This window comes from Cyprinodon variegatus, unplaced genomic scaffold (assembly GCF_000732505.1).
Source record: "Cyprinodon variegatus isolate N-32 unplaced genomic scaffold, C_variegatus-1.0 Scaffold23, whole genome shotgun sequence".
Taxonomy (NCBI): domain Eukaryota; kingdom Metazoa; phylum Chordata; class Actinopteri; order Cyprinodontiformes; family Cyprinodontidae; genus Cyprinodon; species Cyprinodon variegatus.
Window position 1 is genome coordinate 782,969 of NW_015150476.1, and position 6,597 is coordinate 789,565.

Consider the following 6,597-nt stretch of genomic DNA (forward strand, 5'->3'; position numbering starts at 1 on the left):
TTGTATGTGTGTGTGTCTGTGCCCAAAGGAACAAGCTAATGGGTTTATATGAGGGTGTGTGTGTCATAAGATGACTTTTTCAAAGTTATAGCTATAGGTCTGCCAAAAGACAGAGTTGTTCAACCTTATATAAAGATCTACTTGATTTGATTTAATAACTGACTGTAATGTGCATTCAGGCAGCTATAGCCAGTAAGAAAAAAAAATTTAATTCCATGACATGTCACCCCCAAAATCTATCTGGATTATGCAGTCAGGGTGTGTATGTGTGTTTGACAGCACATATCGATAACCTTCCATTTGTGTTTTCATTGTGCTACAATAAAATCCATTAATGCATCTTAAAAATCTATACAGTGGTAAAACAGAGGGCTGAATGCTAAGAAAACCATTTACTCTGATGAGTACATTTTTCTCAGAATAGAAGTTAACTAATGTTATTTGAAAATGTCTGATGTGCGATGTATGATCTGGGTTATACATTAAATTAGAGCTTGTATTTTTTCAGTTATAGTTCAGTTATAGTTTTGTTTGTTTTGAGTATATACAAAGAGAAATTTCGTTCAGTACAGCTCTCTTTATCAACAGTAATAAATTGTAGGCAGCAGTGATCAAATGAAAACATGGTAATTAAATGCAAACATAAGACTTGTATATGATTTACAGTTTCCAACATTCAGGGTCTTTTTTTTAAACCCCATTTTGTACAAAATTCAGCAGTCTAATGGCAGTGGGGAAGAAGTTATTTTGGAATCTGCTGAACCTTCATCGGATACTTTAAAGCCTCTTTCCAGAGGGCAGCAGGGAGAACAGTCCATGGTGGGGGTGTGAGAGGTCATTTATAATGTTAAGGGCTTGGGACATGCAGCGCTGGGATGAAATGTCTTTTATAGAGGGAAGTTGAACCATATTGATCCTCTCTGCAGTTTTCACTACTGTCCTCACCCTCTTCAAGTCTGAGGCACTGCAGCCTCCACACCACACAGAGAGACAGCCGGTCAAAATGCTCTTTATGGGGCTTCTGTAGAAGGGGGTGAGGATGAGTGGGTTCGGGTGGGTTTCTCCTCATCCTCCACAGAAAGTACTTGCGCTTTAGTGCCCTTTTGACTAGTGAGGTGGTGTTCACAGTCTAGGTGAGGTTGTCTGTGATGTGCAACCACAGAAATTTTGGTGCTGCTGACCACCTCTACAGCTGAGCTGTTGATGAGCAGTGTAGCGTGGTTAGGCCAGCTCTTTCTGAAGTCAACAATGATTTCCTTCGTCTTCTCCACATTTAGAATCAGGTTGTTGTCTCTGCACCAGCCCACCAGCTGTTCCACCTCCTCTCTGTAGCCCAGGTCATTGTCATGTCTGATGAGGACCACCACCGTGGTATTGTCTGCGAACTTCCCGATGTGATTGTTCATGAACCTGGGGACACAGTAATCTGTCATCAGGGGGAACAGCAGGGGGCTCAGGACACAGCTCTGAAGCGAACCTGTGCTTAGGGTGATGATATCAGAGGTGTTCTGTCCGACCTGGACTGTTCTTACTCTTGCCAATGTTTCCTTATGTAGTTTGCAGGAAATCTCATCAACTCATTTAGAGTTTTGGAGAAAGATCAGGGGTATTTCATAAAACCCACTCAGAAAAGCCAAACATAAAGTCATTTTCTCTGATACTGTTACCCCAGCAGATGACAGCAGAAGAAGAAGTAGAGAGACAATAATAGAGGAATTATATCTCTACTTCTAATTGCTTGAACCCTCAGTCAGCCTTGAACGAAGACTGCTTACACTAGGCCTGGTTCTTTTTGGAGGTTTCTTCCTGTTAAAAGGGAATTTTTCCTCTCCACCTTTGCTGACTGTATGCTCGGTGTGAGGGATTACTGCAGACAAAAAAAAATCTACTGTCACTGTGTTGTTCTAAGATTCTACATAAGACAGACAAGGCGTGTTAACTATTTTCTGTATATTTATTTCTTAGCTCCAGCCTTTACAGTACCAATGTACATTTTAGAACACCCTGTTGCAGGCTGGGTATTGGAGTTCTAGAGCTTCCAGGCTCATAACATCACATGTGTGAAGGCACACTTTAAGGTTTTCACATGCAGTCCGATGAAATGCAAATGCAAGTCATTCAGCTCTTTCTATGAAGATGTGCTCTGTAGATCTAAAAAAGGTCACACTTGCTTTAAGACACCCAAATCTTCTGAAACGTTAAGGCCTATAGTTTGAACTTAACCCGCTGAGTGAATTGACACAGTAAGTCTATTGGGTCGATTGCCATTGCAACTGACTTAGTGCAAGCCAGCTTCATTTACTCCAAGTGGGAACAAAATAAGCCAGACCTGGCCAAATAAGTCTTGCAAATACATCTCCATAATTGATGGGAATGTCATAAGTCTGCAAAAAACATTAGATGAGCAAAAAAAAATGATATGTAGAACATGTACAAGAAAGATATAATTGCAGTTTGTAGCATTGCTGCCTTCACACAAGGAAGTCTTAGGTTTGATTCCCAGCCCATAGTGCTTCTACATGGAGTTAGTCAATTCTGCCCATGCAGGCACTGGTTTTCTCTTGCTACTCTGCCTTCCTTACAAAAACATTGCTTTTTGGTTAAATAATATCTCTAAATTGCCCTTACCTGTTTTCTGCTGCTTGTTGATTAACTGGTGATCTGTCCAGGAGTATCCCACCTTTTGTCCACTGATTGTTGAAGAGAGTCATCAGCAGATAAACAACAGAAGATGGATGCTGTAAAAGGCCAACTTACTGTATTTGTTTGACTTTTTAAATATTTACAATCTTAGTTATTTTCAATTCAACACACCTCAAGACCACATACAAATATGACTAAAAACACGACAGTAAGCAACAGAAATAATACAGTAATTCATCAGTAATCAGTGACATAGACTGGTAAGGTGCAGTATAAAACTCTCAGAACTGAGTTATAGAAGGGCAGGGATTCATCTGCATTTGTATCATATATGTAACCACATAGAGATAAGCATGACTGATTCACTGTTCAAATTGACAAGTTAATTGCATACTCCATGTTGGCCACCCAAGGACAAAAAGACCATTGAATACAATGACCGTTTCTTTTTTCCTTTGACAGCAGTAAACTACTAAAGGAGACTTGGTACATCAATGTTTTCTGTTGCCCTCTTCTTGTCTCATGCTTCATTTTTTAAGTAAACTAAGTCGCTATCCCCTCGATCTATCTTCAATTTTTAATCCCCCTCTCCACTATTCAGTGCTGAGCATTCAACCTCTGCTCAATCTGTTTTGATCCAATTCTTAACAGCCTTGTGCACGTCTGTAAGTAAGAGTGAATCACCCAAGGGGCTCTCATCAAAGGGCTGCCAGAAAGACAAAGAGGCTGGGCGGCCCCCGTGCTAACTGCCGATGTCCTTAAAGGGAACTTGCCGGCAATGCCACCTTTGATCAGTCCACAATGACTGTTTTTTAATGACACTGGGCCTTTTAGACAGCTTTCTTTGTATTATCAGAGAATTAAAATATAATTTTTATATTCTATTATAAAAAAAATATCTGTACTAATCTAATATTCAAATGACAGGACCTTAAGCATATTATTGTTTCGGCCAGGGGATGTTCATAAACACTACAGGGCTTTGGGGTATAGTTGTACTATTCCATAAAGAGTAGGAGTTTTTATATGGCAAGGTTAAGCCAAAGCTTAGATCCCCTGCTGAGAGAGCACAAGGACGAAGGCAGCCTTACAGAGATGAGCCAGAGTAGTTATGGTCAAGCTGTGCATGAAGAGACTGCTGTCCTCTTCCTTTCTTTACTTTTCAAGCTTCCTTCCAGATGCCAATCTAGTAAGGCCCAGCAGAGGTAGAGAATGGTGCTGTGTCCCTCCCCTCCATCTGGTGCTGCATGCTGCTGTCAGGATTTCAGCCTGCACATAGTAATGAAGGGTGTCATCAAGGTTACAGCAGGCTGGAATGTAGCCTATTCTGCCTCTGTTCTTAAGCATGCCACATGCTTGTTTCTTACATCAAATTATGTATGTCAGCTTGAGGGGCTGGTTGTCAGTAATCAGGCTGTACGTTTAATTTCAATGGGTTAGTGTTAATCAGTATTTGTGGACACTTTATTGATCCATGTTGAAGCAACTGACTGGTGAGCACATTTTAAAGTAGTAGGAAGGGAAAGAAAATGGTGGTACTGAGTTGAAATGCATGTGAAGAACGACACACACACATACACACATATTGAGGAAGGGCATTTTTGTGGTCCAGTTACGCCAATGACTGCTGATTAATTTAAATAATCATTCAAGACCAAATAAGAATTTAGTTATGCAGATATATCTCTGATGGCAATGCTTTACACCAATTAAAAAGCAAACAAACAATCAATTTGATAATTTATCTAAAATCCATATGTGGTCTAGTTTTCAAGTATTGTAAGAATGAAAATAATACTTACAACCTGGTGCAAAAGCTACAGGTGTTTCACTAAATTATCAGCATAGGCTACTGGTCTTGCTGTTTATAGGAGCCATTCATGAAAGTGTTGAATAAAAGTGTAAAGCCCTTATAATTACTTTCTATACATTCATCGTTACATGAACCCCTTTACCTTGCAAGCAAGATTAATTGTCTCTAGATTTGTAAATTTACAAACTCCGGAAAAAACATCTTGCCAGGATTCAGCGGAGACATTTGCCTCTATACAGAAATGTTTTGGTCCAATGAAATGCAGTGATGTGTATGATGAGAACGCATCAACCAGACATGGAACACTGAAGCCAAACAAACATGGTTGCATCGGTTTTAGCTAGAATACACTATTTCATTTTAAAAAAATAGCAAAAGGACACAATTTTTGCCCTTGTAGATGGGAAGATGGTTGCGCGTTCTTTCTGACCAGATTTGGTAAGAGTTTGATTTATCAGTTAACCCTGCTAGTTATGGTACAAACAAAGCTACAAATGTTGTTGTGATTGGCTAAAAAGTCAACATGAGAGGTTGATCCTGTATCAGCTTGGAGAATTGTTCTAGATGTCCATGCCTTTTGCAAACACTTTTTACAGGAGCCTTCCCAGACCAACACGAGTAGTTCAATTTGAATTCTACACGGTAACTACCTGGTGTTTGCCAGTATACTGTATGAATACACATGATATGAATCTATCATAGTTTATTACAAAAAAAGTAAAAAAAAAACAATCCACTGGACTTTGTTTCCAAGTTTGAAGACGTTTTTCTTCCCATCCAGAAGGCTTTTTCAATTCAAATAGTCAGAAATAGCATTGAGTTCAAGCCTTTATATAGTAGCCTAACAAAGCCTTGTTTTTGTTAAGAAAACGTGCAAATCAAAACGGACGAATGGGTCCACGATAGGGGTCATATGGCCTCTTTTGTTTCACTGCAATGCCCCACACCTGTCTATGTCTCTAAAAGGGGTGTTGTTAAAGGAAATTGTTGGCCTGGCTGAATAGGCGAGGTCTTCTGTTCCCCTCTAAAGGGGTTGGGGTTGCGAAGATAGCGGGAAGGAATCAACTAAATTGCTGCATTGGTTTTTGAATGCTGAAGTTGATATATACCACAGCTTTTGTGTTATTTTTCCAACTGTTTTCATTTGAGCTCTTTTTCAAAAACAGCAGAGACGTGCTGTATAGACAGAGATAGTACAAATACAAAAAAATGAAAATAAATCCCATGCAACTTACTCATAAACCGGAAGCAGCAAGTCCTCATCTTCTTCCTCCTCACAATCCATCACTGGTCCGTAAGATTTCCTCTAAGCTTCCAAATCGGTCATTTTCCTCTTCTGTGCCATCACTGTTTACTGAAATAAAATGATAGAGAAAAAAGCGAGCTGAAACGGGATCCATGGAGCAGAGCAACCTTGAAGCTGGAGTGCGTAAAGTGAACTGAGCACAATGCTGATATACTGAGAGCTTTTATGGTAAATGGTAAATGGCATGTACTTATATAGCACCTTTATTCAAGTTAGGAGACTTGACCAAAGCGCTATACACTACATTCATTCACCCATTCACACACACACTCACACACTGATGGTGGCAAGCTACATTGTAGCCACAGCTGCACTGGAGCTCACTTACAGACTTTTATGCACAAAGCAAGCGTGTTACGCATAACTTTTACATCACCTGAAATAGTTGCTCAATTATGTCTGACACCTCGTTAAAAAGGTCTGACCCTCTAGTTTCCAATGATGCCAGCCTTTAGGAGTTGTTGTCATGATGGGTCTTAGGTACTTAGCCCACATGCAGAACACAACGGAGGCTGGGTAAAAGTTTAACAGAGTTTATTTGGTTTGCACAAAAAGACAAGATCATAAACTGGATCTGGAACTGGTCAGGGCTGGTTCACTGGAGTCTGCAGAGATGATAGTTTGATTAGGAAACGGACTGATGAGTTATGAGTCTTTGATTATTCAGAAGAATACCTTGAAGGAGTCCGGGCTTCTCTTTGAGAGAGAAGGAACTGTTGGGTCCAGAGACTGTTTGTTCAGCAGAGTCCAAGAGCAGCTGCAGCGTCTTGCTTCTGACTTTGAAGGCAGACCTTGATTTGAGTTTCCAGCTCTTAGCCAAGAGCAGCAGGGGAAT